At 39.0% G+C, this 16,408-nt stretch overlaps 1 long non-coding RNA gene across 1 annotated transcript; it reads left to right on the forward strand.

The window, feature by feature from the left end:
* The first annotated feature begins 6,746 nt into the window (after nt 1-6,746).
* On the forward strand, nt 6,747-13,789 carry LOC135407111 (uncharacterized). Its single transcript, XR_010426704.1, has 3 exons — nt 6,747-7,194; nt 9,285-9,343; nt 13,606-13,789. It is a non-coding gene; the product is annotated as an uncharacterized LOC135407111 (long non-coding RNA).
* Nucleotides 13,790-16,408: the final 2,619 nt, after the last annotated feature.

The raw sequence follows: 16,408 nt of genomic DNA on the forward strand, positions 1-16,408 counted from the left end.
TCTGGGAGCCGTGGAACAGACTAAGACAGTGCCCTTGCATTGATCAAAAAAGAACAGTTTTAGAAGTTTTGCCTCATATTTTGACTCATATCTATATGTATTTAAGTTGACACTTGAGAACTGTACTCCAGAGCCTAACTCACAGATCCATGAAGATTTGTCTTATTCTTCTCTTTGCTATTTAGTTAATCACAAATGGTTTAAATAAGATTTTTCCAAATTTTGATCTGAGGGTGACTAGGGGACTGCAAACCTGTGGAAATTGTTTTCTGGGTTTATTAAACAGTGTTTTCAATAACATCTAGAATTTGAAGCATAAAGGGTGTATGACTATCTACAAAAAATGAAGAGAGCAAACAATGGCCCATTTCTCATTCCCAAATTGGAGCGTGATATATTCAGTCATTAGTGCAACCACTGTGAATGAGGACTGCAGGTACTAATTCCCAGTCCCAACTAATTTCCGTTCTGGACATTCCAGTTGACTTGGCTTAATCCTCATTCTTCCAAAAGCAGCAGTTTTTCAGGCATACTGCATGATACTCAAGACTAATCTAGCATAGAATTAACTGAAAATGTTAGAAATATGTTTTAATGTTTTCTCCCACACTAAGTATAAACCTTATGATAAATGAAGAAAATTTATATCTGTGTTTTCAGAGCTCTCAGAGAACACAGGAAATCCATACATTCACTCCACGGTTCCCAACCCACTGCCATTTTCATGCCCTTAACATGATATTTATTCATTGCAAATTAAAGCCTTATCATTTCTGCATTCAATTCCTCTGTAATAGCAGAAGCAGTAATCTAAACAGGCTGCTAGATTCCAATGACATATTCATCAGGACTGAATTATTAGTTCAGCACGTTCTGAAAATAGGGACTACTTAGTACATTTGTACAGCTGTCATTCTGCTGCGGGGACAAACCAGGAAAGGAATGACTGCAAACCCAACTGCTCTAGTTCTATTCATACCAGTTGTTTTGGTAACCATATCCTCCTTTCCTCCTCCAAATAGTATTCCTCTGACAGGGTTTGCCTGACAGAGCAGAGGTGTAAGCTGATATTTAGAAATCAATCTAAGAGAACGAAGGAGGTTCAAAATGTTGGGTGAAATGTTACCTGAAACTAACATACGTCAGAGAATAAAACTCACTTTCTGCAATGTAATTGCTGTTTTAAAATGGTAAAAAAAGCACAGAAGTTCACATTGCACCATATGGTGTTGAGTTAAATCTGCTTCATAGTTTTGAGTCAAGAACATATGCACCCAATGAAGTGGCAGTTGTTATAGAAAATATGACTGGTTTGTTAGTAAATAACATTAGAAAGCTACAAACAGTCCCTTAAGTGTTTTTTTTTTCTGCAGTAGATTATTATGCAGAAGAGCCACTATCATGAATGAGTGTTTAAAGTCAAGCGACTCCTAATCACTTTAGAGGGTGAAGGAGCCGGCTTGGTGTGCATGAAAGCCTGCATAAACTTGCTTGTCTGAGGAAATCATGAAAATACATTTGTTATACTGCAGGTGGCATTTTAATGTTTCAGTTCCACCTTTTCAAATGAGGAGTGATCAGGCTGTCAATCAGAGTGGAGCAAGAGAAATAGCCCCTTTTTTGTCAGATGCGTTTTTTCTTTTCGTCCTATATGTCTTACGTGCGTAAATCAAGACATGAATCCCGCTAAGTGCAGGCTAAGTCAGGTTACATTTACCTATCCCACCAGGGCAAAACCGCAGCTGTTTTAGCACGGTGCTCTGAACCCAGTGGAGAGGTGCTCTGTGCTGGGTGCTGGCAAACCAATATGCTCCAGCCTCCTGGCAAACTGGTGGCGTTGTACACTGTGTCAATACTGGGTGACAGCTTTATGGAGGAGAGGGGGAGGGACACAGAGACACAGAGGAAAGGATACAGAGATTTCAGAGGATATTGCAAGCACTCAGAAAAGTCTCTACCATCTTGTTAACACAGTAGCTTTTACTGCGACTAGTCCCATTCTGAGCTTGGAAGTGCTAAAAGGATATTTTGGGTCCCTGCCACATCTCAAGTGAGGAATGGGCCATACTTGAATACTTACACATCATTGACTTCAATGCTAGTGCTATCTAAAACAGCAACTGCAGTTTCTGAAGCATAGCATGTCTGTGTGCTGTTAGGGCTATGACAAAAGCTTAGAAAATGAATGGGGGGAGCACAAATAACATTCTGCCCAGCTACTGCCAGGCACATCCGTGGAGACATCCACCCATCTAAGGCCCACTTGCACAAGTGCAGAGGAGCACAGGGACACAGTGACAGGTAGGGCTGAAACACACATGTATTCTTACTAGTGGATTCTATCCTGCTTAGCCAGAGAGAGGGAAGCAGGATGAGGTATTTGGTGCTGTCTATGTTTATACATTGGTGCTCTGTCTGTCTGTGATCTGTGTGGCTGACCATGTATATATATATATGTGTATATGTAAGTATGTGTGTAGTTGTGCATCTAAGTATATATGTGGTGTACGTGTGCCCTGTGTGCATGTCCCTACAGGGAATACCTGTTCAACCTCCCTACCAACTATATCATGGGACATGGATTGACAGCAACCTTACATCTATCAGGGCTCTAGATCCAACATGATACATTTTCCGCTAACATATTAATTATGTATTATGTTTATTCAACCTTTTATTTTCTTTTCTCACTCATCATTCCTGTTAAAACCCAGTTGCAAATAACAACTTCCAAGTGCAGCAAATGTCTGATGGTAGTGCTAGACCTGTGTTGCAGTAACACATATCTCTTTCTGAGCCTGTGCCATTAAAAGCAACTATTTAAAGCTCATCCTGCTGTGATGCTGAAGGAATCTGCTGGAGCACATGGATGCTGGGGCAGACCCATGTGGTACCAGGAAAATTAAACTTTTTCTTATCTCACAAGCCAATGACCAGGAACAGAGTGCATGGAAAAAGGCTCGTGACAGCTGTGAGTCTCCACAACTTGTGCTCAGCTCTCCATGGGGAGGAACAACTGCCTTTTCTCAATTAATCCTGACAGCAGAAAGATTGGTCATGTGACGGCTGCCTTGACAAATATCTTCATCATAGTGCTTACTCTTTCCTTGACATTCTTCACAACCAATGAAACATAACTCCTATCTTCAAGCTTGACAAGATCCTGGAGAATTCAAACTCACTGGTAATATCAAAGTCTAAAAGCTTTGAAAAAATGTTTACATAGTGTAATGGCATATATCTAATTACAAAATTCTTTAACACCTCTAGGACACTGTAAGTGTTATTCAGTTCTCTGCTGAGGGCAGTTGCTTTATCGTTGCTTTTGCTGACCTTCCTTTCTTTCATTTTTGCAGTGCTTGCTCAGGTCCTGGTTTTATAGTTCCCCTTCTGTACTGTAGCATGACTGTGTTTGAATCTACAAGATGATATTTGGTGAGTGGCTGATCTCTAACTAACTGGGGTGTTCATTCTAGTCAGCATTTTAGCTTTTATATGAATAAAGCATGATTTTGCCTTCAAGGTTCTGTGAAATTGTGACTGCAATATTAAAAAAAAATCTTTGGCTTCTTTCACGTCCTTGCCCCCTTTTTGCCCAAAAGAGGGCACTCTATACCTGACTTTCTTTCAATCCTTTTTACACTTTTTTTCCCTTTACTTACATTCAATCATTAATTGCACAAAAGATAGTACCACTTTTTATTTACAGTTCAAAATATGTGAACTTCCTTTGTTAATTTCTAATGAGAAACATTCACAAGGTAGGGAAAAAGAAAACCATTCACTGCAATGCAATAAATAATGAAGCATGTTTCCTTTCCAATTTTTGTCCACAAGTAAAAAACAGGAAAAGGCTCACGATCTAATCTATAGTGTTAACCTGCAAGCAGTTTCAATGGGGAAGTAGCATTTGTCCTTTCCTCTGGTGGAAGGATAAAATAATCCAGTCTTATGCTTTTGTGTGGCTCCATATTGGGCTTCCCTTTCTTGATCTTAATGTTCCTTGGCACTAAGGTATCATAGAATCATGGAATCATAGAATACCAGGTTGGAAAGTACCTCAAGGATCACCTGGTCCAACACTTCTTGGCAAAACCATGGTCTAGACAAGATGGTTCAGCACCCTGTCCCTCTGAATATTAAAAGAATCCAACATTGGAGAATCCTTCACTTCCTTGGGGAGATTATTCCAATGGCTGATTGTTCTCAGTATGAAAAAATTTTCCTTTTGTGTCCAATCAGAATCGCCGCAGGAGTAACTTGTACCTATTACCCCTCATCTTTTCCATGGGACCCCTTGTAAAAGAGGGAGTCTACATCTTTGTAGTCACATTGTAAGTACTGGAACATAGTGATAAGGGCTCCCCTAAGCCTTGTTTTCTCAAAGCTAAAAAAACCCATTCTCCCAGCCTCTCCTTATATGGCACGCTTGCCAGTTCTTTGATCATCTTTGTGACCTCTCTCTAGACCCTGTCTGGCCTGTCCACATCTCCTTTTATAGCAGGGACCAAAACTGAACACACTGTTACAGGTGTCATCTGACCAGTGCTGAATAGAGTGGGATAATGACTTTGTCTCTGCTGGTGATGCCCTTGGTGATGCAATCCAGCATCCTGTTGCATCCTTTGATGCAGCAGCACCACAGTGTTCGCTCATATTGAGCTTGTTGTCCATTGGGACCCACAAGTCCCTTTCCACATATCTTCTTCCCACTTGGATAGACTCCAGTCTGTGCTGCTCTCCTGGACTATGTTTTCCCATGTGCAAGACCTTATACTTGTCCATGGTAGCCCACTCTTCCAGCCTATCCCCATATTCTTGCAGGACAAGTTTCCCTTCTGAAGTATCCGCTTTTCACTCAGTTTGGCATAGTTGGAAAATTTCCTCAGGGTACACTTGATCACATCATCCAGACCACTTATGAATATATTAAACAGTTTTGGGCCCAATATTGATTCCTGGAGACCTCCACTCGTGATAGGTTGACAGTTTGAAGAGGAGTCATTTACCACCACCATCGGAGTGTGACCTGTCAGCCAGTTCCCCAGGCACTGCGTGGACCATTTGTCTAGACCATCACACATCAGTTTCTCTGGGAGGACAGTGTGGAAAACTGTATCAAAAGCCTTGGAGAAATCCAGGTAGATAATGGTATGACCACTAGCTCCACGTCAACTGCTCAGGTTACTTTGTTGTAGAAGGTAATTAGATTTGTCAAGCATAACTTTTTCTTGATGAATCCATGATGGCTTTTCCCAATCACATGCTTCATTTTACTCGTTATAGCCCCCAGGACAATTTATTTGACAACTTCCCCAGGGATTGAAGTAAAGATGATGAGTCTATAATTTCCTAGATCCTCTTTCAAGCCCTTCTTCTAGATGCCCTTCTTGTAGATGGGGCTGACATGAGCATTTTTCCAGTCTTTTGGGATGTCCCCCAATGTCTCCATGGCTTCTCAAAGATTATGGAGAGCAGCCTCACAGTCATCTCCTCTAACCCCCTCACATGGATATTGACAGGGCCCATCAACTGTACGGTTCAAGCTCCTGTGGTAGTTCACACCCCAGCTCTTTCTTCACTGATGATGGGTCAGTGCTTGCATCAACCTGGATTTTTGTTGCCAAGGCCAGGGGCCCAGCAGTGCTGGTAAAGACAGAGGTGAAGAAAGTATTGAGAACCTCTGCCTTTTCCACACTGTTGATGACTAATTCACTTCTCCTGTTTGACAGTGGACCAATATTATCTGTCTATTTCTGCTTACTGTTTATGTACCTGAAAAACTGTTTCTTTTAGCTTTTAACATCTCTGGCCAATTTCAATTTAGTTTGAGCTTTTTCTTTTTGAAGCGCATCTCTGCATGCCCTGGGGCAATGTTGTAGTTCTCAATGAGTATTCATCCACTTTTCCATGACTAGTACTCTTCTCTTTTGGTTTTGAGCAGACTCAGAAGCTCACAGTTAAGCCAAGGGGGTCTCTTGCTCTGTCTACTTCCCTTACCTTTAAAGAGGAGAAACCGTTTTTGTGCTTCCAGGAGAGCATTCTTGAAAAACTCCCAGCACTCCTAGCTCCTTTATCTTCCATTAAAACCACCCACAGAATTCCTCCCAACAGAGCTTTGAGTGAACTGAAATTTGCTCTTCTAAAATATAAAACCTTTTGCTTAGCACTAATCTTCAGCATGCCCAGCTGGATCCCAAACTCCACAATATTGCTATCACTGCAGTCAAGGCTACCACTAACCGAGATATTACAAAGCAGGTTGTTTAGGTTTGAGATTAGTAAGTCCAGCACTACCTCACTCCCAGTTGGCACATCTAAGATTTTTATGAGGAGGCAATTCTCTACGCATTTCAGGAACTTGATGGATGACATGTGAACTACTGTACTGTTCTTCCAACAAATATCTGGATAGCTGAAGTCACCCGTAAGAGCGTGGTTCTGTTGACCTGAAGCTTGCTTGAGTGACCCAAGCAATGTGTGACATACTCAGGCACGGACCCCATGTGGTATAATGGAATCATTTATTACAGTTCTTTCATGGTTTATATACCCTGTTAGATCAGCAGTAAATTCCTGTTAGCAACTTTTCTCTATATCTACCTTTTAGTTAAGCATTCACTGTCTCTGAGAAAAACACTCCCAAGCAATTTCCCACACACAAGGATACATCTCACCATGTCTGCTTTTATCTTGCCAAGTTCCCCTTAAGTTTCTCTCAGGGTCATATAATCTCTATTCCCTACAATAATGCTTCTTTGGCCTTATTGTCTTGGTATGGAAACCAGTAACAGATGCTACTGTAACCTCTGCATTGGAGATGACCCCTCTGATCTTGACCCAGAGGCATTCAATAGGGCTCCCATAATTGCCATAGTTTACTTCAAGGTTCTCCTTAACATGAAGTGAAACTCCTCTGCCTCTTCCTCCCTACCTATATTTATGAAACAGCCTATTGCCATTCATCACGATCCTCCAGTCACGTGAGTTGTCCTACCATGTTTCAGTTATTCCTATGATATCATAGCTTTCTGACTGGGTGTGGAGCTCCAGTTCCTTCTGTGTGTTCCCTACACTGGGTACACTGGCATATATACCCTAGAGGTGACCAGTCTTCTGTTTTTCATGTTGAGAGGCAGCAAGGAACATTTGTTGCTCTGTTTGGTCTGGCTTATTCCCCAGTTGGTGGCAACGGTGTGAGCGTTGCCACTTTGTAGTACTGTAGTACTCAGGGGGCTCTGTACAACAATTTTCTCCAGCACAATTAGAACTTACTGTCCCACCACTAAGTTTCTGAACCTCTAAGGATTTATGACCAGAATGTTTTCATGAAATAATGGAGTGTCAAAAAATGATAGACTTGACAACTAAAAGGCAGTGCTAAGAAATGGAAAAGTGAACGGATGGAGAGATAAGTCTCAGGGAACACTAAAAGGCCAAAGGAGAAATAAGAATGGGAATTCGGATAGTGTTTGTGAATCTGTGTTAGAATGATTTTAAGGATGATTTTTGAAAAATATGAGAGCTAAATTCTGTGATTAATTTTATCTTACCTAATGATAGGCACACATTAATCACTGCAAACATAATACTTTATTCCTTCCTGTGATTACAGCTAAGGGCTAAATTCTGTCATGGTCTGGTCTCTGCTGTACTCCATAGTTTGGGGAAAAACTAATCCAATGAATATAAATCATGTACAGGAGGAAAGAATCTCCATTTGCTTTCTTTTCAGAATCATGACAAATTACATATTAAAGCAGAATCTATGAATAAGAGGTATTATCACATTTATAAACTTGTGAGCTCTTTCCATCTAGCACTGTGGAAGTGACTCAGCTACTTGAATTTAGATGTAGTTAATTATTTCTTAAGATTTGTCTTTCACTTTCTTTCATCAAAGAAAATAAATCTATGTTTTTGATTGTATCTGTAGGTCAAGAACTGTCCATTGGTTTGGATTCACTTAGGAAAATCACTCATGTAATTTTTTTTTTTTTTCCCCAGATGATTCTTCATTGCCTTTATATTAGGCTTTTACCTATGCCTAAACCTCTCTCTCTCTCTCTTTCTATCACCTGATCTTCATCTCCCACATCTATAACCATACCCATATCATTACATTTTTTCTTTGATTCAGTTGGTATTCTTTCAGAACCAACTTTTGGAAAATCAACTAAACTAAGAGAACAACTATTTTTATATACACAAAAACCGGAAAGTTCTTAGTACTTACTGCTTAAAAAGGAGACCAAAAGTTTAATTCCACACATTTTATCTGCTGACTTTACTGCTTTAGAGCAGCAATGCTGTCTTATTAGCTACTTTTACTCAATTCTCAGGGTCAGGTTTAGCCCACCTTTATGTTTCTTTGAGCCTTCTTGATTTCCATTTCATTGTATGTGTTTTAAATCAGCTCTGAATAGGTCTGCCTATTTTTCCATTTGATATTCTGGTAGTCAGATCCCTCCTATGACAAGTGTAGGTGAAGCAAACCTACTTCTTGGAAAGTTGAATTTTTGTCTTCGTGAAAAAAACTTTTGATTTCAGAAATGGCGTTTGTCAGTATATAAAATACATATACTTTCAAAGAGTATTCAGGAGCTGCAGAACATTTTCAGAATTGCAGACTTGTATCTCTGGTTGCTCAGCTGCCTTTAAAAGTTGACTGCAGATACTTCAGTTAAAGCATCTTTACATGGGTCTCAGTTGAAGCACTGGAGGCTTTGCAGTCTTTTCAGAGAGCCTGTGCTTATGCCAAAGGGATGTTACTTCTTCAGCCCAACATGATTTCAGCTAAATGGGGTAATATGCAAATTCATCACACAGCATTAGCACTCACCATATGTACAGAGAGTCTACCTTTCTCTTCAGTCATAGGCTTCTCCAGATTCCCTCACAGACTGCCGACATTGTGACAGGGTTTTTAATCTAAACTTTCTATCCCAAACCTATACATCCTATTTACCTGAATAGTCCTGAAACAAAGTACCTTACATTAGGAAAAGTTTAGAATACAATTGAGTATGCACATGTATACACACACATATGTAATTACACACATAGAAACATGCAAATACATATATATGTATACATGTACATACATATACCTCTCCCTAAAAAGAAAAATAATTCCAGAAACTGTGCAAGTTTGATAGTGGATTTTTTTTTCCCCAGCAAGGACATTTTCTATGAGAAGTAACAGCTGATTAGATAAGAAAGTAATTGTTTAAAATGGAAGACAAGAAAGATAAAAAATCTTCTCTATTGTCTATCTTGTGCAGCCCAGGATTTTGAAATTCTTTATGATGAACAAAGCCTGTATAAGGCATGGAGAAAATGAGTAAGTGATCAAACAGTGTTGTTTCCTCCATTTAAAAAGTTGTGCAAAAGAGTGGATTTGTTGCATTCAAATGTAGGTTACTCAAAATGTGAATGGGAACATATTCTTACCATTTTTAAGTAAGAATAAGGAAAGATGTGTCAATGAAAGTGATATCAATTCAGGTAAACACTGTTATTTACTGCTAAAAATACACTGGTTTATATCCATTTAAATATATATATGGACTGACATGTCAATGTAGGAAAAAGAGACAGAACCAAACATAAAGGAATCAACTTGGTGCAGATGTGTGTGACATTCAGGAGGCCTGGAGTTACAGTATTAAAAAAAAAATCAATTCAAATCTGCTCTACAGTAGTTTTCAGAAGTTTCAAAAAGGATTGTATCAGGCTTTATGCAATAAAGAATACTAAATTTGTTCACCCTGGAGAATGATTCAAACCTTAGGAACAAGGCCTTAGTAGGGCACATTTTGCTCAAAATTAGTCACGTGATAAATGGTTTTCTGAAATGGAACCCTGTAGGAAAGTCAGCTAGAATTACAATCTGCTAGTAACACTAACCCCGTGGGATATATTATTGGGAAAAGTGGTTTTAATAAATAATACATTTTTGTTCAGGGACACACACTGAACATAAATGTTCTGAAACAGGGTATTGTGCAAATGAAGAACTTGGAAACTGGGATACCGGTAAAAAAAAAATAAAAAAAAATGTTCAAGAACCTTTGATCCAGCTTTCTTTTCCCAGCTCTTAACACTACTTATGGTTTAATACCATCTTATCACCGCTGCCATTAGAAAAAGTTACCTTACTATAGTTATACCACTGCATGCAGTGTTCAAACAGTCCTCTCAGAAGTTTTTGTTTAAACTATAATAAACAAAAATGGATGTACCTCTATTTTGCTCGAACTAATATGTTATATATTGTGACTAAATGCGTAAGAAAAAAGAAATCAGGAATACTGCATATTACTTTCCCTGTGGGTGATCAAAACATTATTTAGCAGTTCTATAATTATGGTGAATTAGGAAAATTCACATTCAGACTTGCAACATCCACCTGAATGGGTAGACTAGTTAGAGAACACTGAGCTATAATAGAAATTATAAAAGAGAACAGTTTAAAACATGCTAGCAGACTTTTTATTGATAATGTATTCAACTAAGTTTGTTGTTAAAAAGCCACAGGTGTAAAGCACATGAAAGAGTAATTGCCGTGACAGTTCAATGCAATTGTTACATATTACATATTGGGGCATATTTTTACTATTTACTTAAGATACCTTTGCACCTGAGCAACCACATCTGAAACATCATAAAAAAGGAAAAGTTAAAAAAGGAACCATAAAACCAAATGAAAAAGAGAACAAGAGTTATGAGCACAGTTGGTGAGAATTGTAGTAAGTGTACAAATGGACAAGGAACTGCTGAAATGAACATACACATTTTCCACCATAGGAAGAAACCAAAATGTACTTACCCATAGACTGCTGAACACTACTGAGCTTTCACTAGTCTCCTGGAACATTAATCACTTGCAAAATTTAAATTGTTAATGTGAATAGAAATTAAATATATAATCTTTTTCTCAGAATACAATTTCTTTACTTCTCTCAGAAATTATTCATCAGTCTGCAGTTTTTTGTTTAGTTCTCAAGAAACCTTCACTCAACCTTAATGATATCTCCATCTCCAATTTAAGTGAATTAGAAATTGCAAAAACCCCCTTGGATTATAAAGCTAACAAGACAATATAGTACAATTATGGGAGAAAAAAAGCCATGCTTGTACCCTCAAAAAGGGGAGAAGTAGAGACTTCAGAAAGCCTGTTAGGGACTAGACTGTGGTTACAGATTTTACATGGAAAGCAATCAAATTCAACAGTAAATCCCCTTCAGAGATAATTCTGTTTGAAGAGCAGACAAGCATAATTGTTACAACACACTTTTGTCTATCTTTGGCATGTAACACAACTACATCAGCTGCTTAATTAATGAAGGTTGGCTTAGACCTAAGTCTAAGGAATTCAGAGGCTTGAGTTGTGGCATGAGTCACAAATTGCACACTTAGGTTCAGAGGAAAAGCACAAGCAATAATATGATCACTCACACACTCGCTGAAAGATTTCAGCCTGTTAGATTGGGATTTACACATTTAAAACATACAGAAGTTCCCAGAGAAAACCTGTCTACAGGCACTGAGAGTTTCTCTTCTTGAAAACCCTGTGGTTGGCAATCATGGATTGCCAACGCACATGCAGAAAAGCCCAGTCTAGGGGGAAAGCATACCTGACATATGGAATTCTTTTGCAACTGAGGCCCAGCAAGTGGAAATGGTGTAAATGGACATTTTTGCCTTCTGTGGACAAGTGAATTGGAATACAATTCTGTCAAAATACATGCAAATACCCTAAAGACGCAGGTGAAGAAGAGCTGGAGTAAAAGACACCTCTATATCTAGTGGCTGGAAATGGGCTTTCTTTGCACAACCTGAAAATTAGAGAAGAAAAAATTAAAGGAGGCTGTCTGTTGCTCAGTGAGGAAGGATATCCAGCGTTGTCCCAGAGAACAGGCTGTCCCTGCATATTTCCCACGGCTAGTGTCACACAAAAACTTTACACTCTCCAGGAAGTAAGACTGAAAATCCCAGTTCTGCTCACTTCTTGATATAAGTGAGACTCACTCTTGTGTACTGCTGGCCAGGAATTACCTCCAGCCATGACTTATCTCACTGGCAATGGGATGTCTTCCGTAGATCTCTTAGTGTGTTATGTCTCCTCCTACCTCTGTAGATGAGGGAGAATAAAACATATGACCCCTCTAATCACTAAATGATGAAAAAAATACAGGCAGGATATTGCTGCCTCTGTTGCCTTTTTAATTTTTTCTTTTTAAAGGCACCAGGCACCTATTCCGGGCAGACGATTCAGTAGTTGGATTATCTGTGACTGGTGCCTAGGGTCATCTGTTGGTTGCCTTCATAAGCACCAGGGAGGAACAGTTTCCTGAGGAATGTCTCAATGGACTTGGTTCCAGATCTGCTTCCAGAGGTCTTCAGAGGTGTTGGTCTCCATCACTGACTTTACAGGAAATGTAGGTGTTCCATTTAGGGGCAAGGTGTCTGAGGCTACAAACTTCAGCCATGTTCACTTGTCTGGTGTCCAATATACCTCAATATGTTAAGGGAGAATGGCGATATTGTTTGATAATTTTATACATTTTACTTATATACCTGTATAGAGAGAGATAACAGGTGAGGTGGAGGCCAAAAGGAGCCATTGGGGAAGGACAGAGTTTTCCTGAGGGTGATGTGGAACACCTAAGTAAAACTCCAGCTCTGAATTGCCCTATTTCTTTACTTATTGCTAAGCTACTTTGTTTAGTAGAGGCAAATGTCTTAAAGCTGACTGTCTGAATACCAGTTTCTGTAGCCTGACTGCATGCAATAATGTATGCAGTTCAGAAGATTCAAAGGTACACTGGACATGTTACAAAGGTAGTATAAGTCGAAATATTTTCTGCTAGTCCTGTTCTCTGAAGATGCCAGTTGGTTTTCTGTTCACTGCCCTTCGATATAGCCATACACCAAGTGCTTCATTGTATGAAGCACTGAAATGAAAAAATCTGTCTTGTAATGTCAGCAGCACAGCACTGACCAATAGTAGGAGGAGATGATGCATTGTTTCTGGAGGACAGCAATTTTTAAAAATTGTTCTTGGCCTGCTGATTACCAATTGCTTGCTGACTTCAGAAGTGCTGCAGCAAATTCATGCATCATATCAAGGAAGCTTTTTTCTTGTACTAAAAAATATCTTCTTGATTTTACTTTGGCATTTATTGTGAATCAGAATCTCATTGATCTGCTCATTAGTTGGATCAGTTTACTCATTGGTCCATTACACAACTGGTTGGAGATGCAACTTCATCTTTCTCAGAGGAAAATGAGACTTGTTTGAATTGATACAAATGGTGGTAAAAAGCAAGCCTGGAAAATAAGATTTCCTTTGTTTTATTAGAAAATTATAATGTTCCCTTACTGATAATAAAAATTTAATGAAAAGCAATTAGCAAAAGAAATAATTTTCAGTAGAGGCAGTAATGTTCTATTAAGTCATACTTGATAGCTCAAGAGAACTCTGTTTTATCTTCAGTATTAAACTCTATGACAAAGAAATTACAGAATTTCTGTCAGGCATAGTATGATTTATTTACCATGAACATGCAACAGTGACTGGTAGTATCTTTTCTATGACAGGATGAGAATCAAATTCAAGGCTTTCTGCAGATATGAATACCAAAGCACTCTCAGCCATGAAAATTTTGTTGGATCTTACCTCTTATGGTGATTAACATCCTGTGATGGAAGTTTAGTCATGCTTTATTTCGAGGTTTCATTTGCAAGCGCTGTACAAATTAATAATAAATAGACTTCTCAATTAGTGGTTTATCAGTTTCTAATGCCTTCTGGGTCAATAGACTGTCTATAATAATGGTTTATATGCATCTATTGATGTGCAGTCACTATCCATGAAACATTATATTACTGTCTGAAATAAGGAAATAATACCTATTAATCACATATTACCCATTGAGAATACATCCAATACATCCAACACATTAGGAGTGATGAGATAGCTCCTCCTGCAAGAGGCTCTCCTTCAGCAAAACGCCTTTGCCAAAGCTGGCAGCACTGTTTCCCTAAATCTCCTGTTGCAGGCATCCTCAGTGCAGCAGTAATCCCTTCTCATTTCAAACAGTTCATGAAAGGATGAAATAACAAATTAGTGCCTGTCTGATCTAAGGGACTTATGTATGTAATTACGACATTAACAGTCTTAACAACCAAAGCCCACCCCCAAACCTCTATATGCTTTATTGCTCCTCTTAGCAATAAAGACTTAGAGGAGTACTAGGAAAATAAACGTCTCTAGTTTGGCTCACCCACTACCAAGGGTTTTGTTAATTTGGCTCCAGGAATGATCTCAGAAATGAAGGAGTGTTGCATTCCCTGTTGCTGCCTTCCACGGTTTGAGTAGTGCAAATTTGGAAGGGAGATTTTACTTATAAACAACTTATGTCATCTAGGCTGTATTAAGAGAATGTTAAGGTATAGAACTTTACAGTGACACTTAGAATAATTGAAGATGCAATAAATGGCCTTTAAAAAATGAAATAAAAATTGAGGGCATGGTGTACACTAGAAGGACCAGGAAAAAGGACAGATGCTTGTCCTCTGAAGGCTTTATCCCTGAAAGGGTAAAATAAAACATCCTTCTGTGTTTCCAGACTGGTTTTAAGTTGTGGAGCAGTAAATAATTTAGTGTTTATGTGATTCCAAGTATCTTTAATTTCTCAGAAACTCTGAGCATATTCCTATCAAAGTTTTAATTCCTCTCCTGTTTGGGAAATATTTCAAGTGTTATTTGGACTTGCTAATTCTATGTTTAATGTCTTAGAGAAAGAAAGAAGAACGTTAAATGTTAGCTCTCATGAAAGATAACAGTTATTTATCTTGTGTTACTTTGTAAAGAGAGGTTAGGAAAATAGGCACTGGTTGGAAAGGTCAGAGAGAGCCGGAAAAGAAGTGCCCAGGCTGGCAGAGGGGCAGAGGCACTGCTGGGAAGGCAGGAGCAGATCACCGAGCTGTATGACATTGTGGCAGTGGAAAGGATATTAGTGATCAAGGTGTTCATGAGAACTGTGATGAGGAGGAAACTGTGATATTGTGTTGTGTCACAGTCACTGTGTCCTCCTGCTCAGCCAGAGGGAACCAATGACCAATGCATGGTTGACTCTCAGTGTATCTGCAGAGAAGAACAAATTTTCTATACCTTTTAATATGATATAACGGGTTAATTACTATCCTAAGTCTTCACTCAAAGCCCAAGATCTGGAAAAAAAGAGTAAGGGGCTCCTGGGTGTGGTGTGAGAAGGAGGCAAGAGACTCATGGGAGCTTTGTGAATGCCAGGGAGTGCTGTGGGGCATTGACTACCCTAAGAAGGATTTTGTTTTTCACCAACAGCAGGTGCTTCTACCACTTGGTTCTTCCACTGGTTAGAAAAACTGGACCCAAAATTCCCCAGACAACCAAACATGTTTTGGGATTTATTATTTTCTTAGGTCTTCTTGGATATATTGCCTCATTCAAAAATATCCTGGTGGGCGAGGGAATGTCTTCTATATCTAATGGAGTGGGACTGTCAGTAAATAAAAACCTAAACTAAATGAGGATCCATGTCAGAAACGGTGAAATGAGAGCTTCTCTAATTGCAAAATAATTTCATTTTGCTCCACTAATTATTGAAGTATGAGCTTCATGTAATTATACATGACTGGAAACAGCTCCAGCTAATGCTCGCTATGTTAACCCAGTTAAATTTTACAGCATTGTGTTTGAATACAGCCAGTTACACTCATTAATAAAAAGGTAGGTGACAATAAACATGAAGGACTTTTAAAAGGAAGGTTAGCATTTTCTTTTTCTTCTGCTCAGCCTGACTTGTTCATTCTTTGGGTAGTGAGTTGCCTCCATATTCGCTTACTGGCCATGAGGCCTCTGGGAAAGTGTGGCTACCCTGTGCAACGTGGTGATGTGTCCTGCACATCTGTGTGCAAACGGACTCCACAGGGGAAGGGCTGCACAGCGCAGTCCTATGTGAGACTTGCATCCTGATGTACACACAGCCTTCGTGCATATTATCTGCTACAAAGACCTTGCTGTCAGACAATTTTGCTTGAGTTTGTAACAGAAGAAAGAAGAGAACAGAGTCTTTTGAAAAAAAACAAACTGAAGCAAACTCCAACAAAAAACCAACAGGCCATGAGACCAATAGAACAAAACAGTAGACAGAGTCACCTGAGAAAATCTCATCAGATTGAATGATTCCTAAATATTTTTCTCTCCTTTCTCTGCTCCTTCATCACATTTCCACTGATTTGAGAAGCCTGGAAAAACTCCCTCCTACTACTGCCACTTTGTTGAATTAATTTAACACTAACCTGTTTCAGCATTATCCTATTTTTCCTCAATATTTATCAATTCTCTCATGGGTCATTT

This window comes from Pseudopipra pipra, chromosome 2 (assembly GCF_036250125.1).
Source record: "Pseudopipra pipra isolate bDixPip1 chromosome 2, bDixPip1.hap1, whole genome shotgun sequence".
NCBI classification, from domain to species: domain Eukaryota; kingdom Metazoa; phylum Chordata; class Aves; order Passeriformes; family Pipridae; genus Pseudopipra; species Pseudopipra pipra.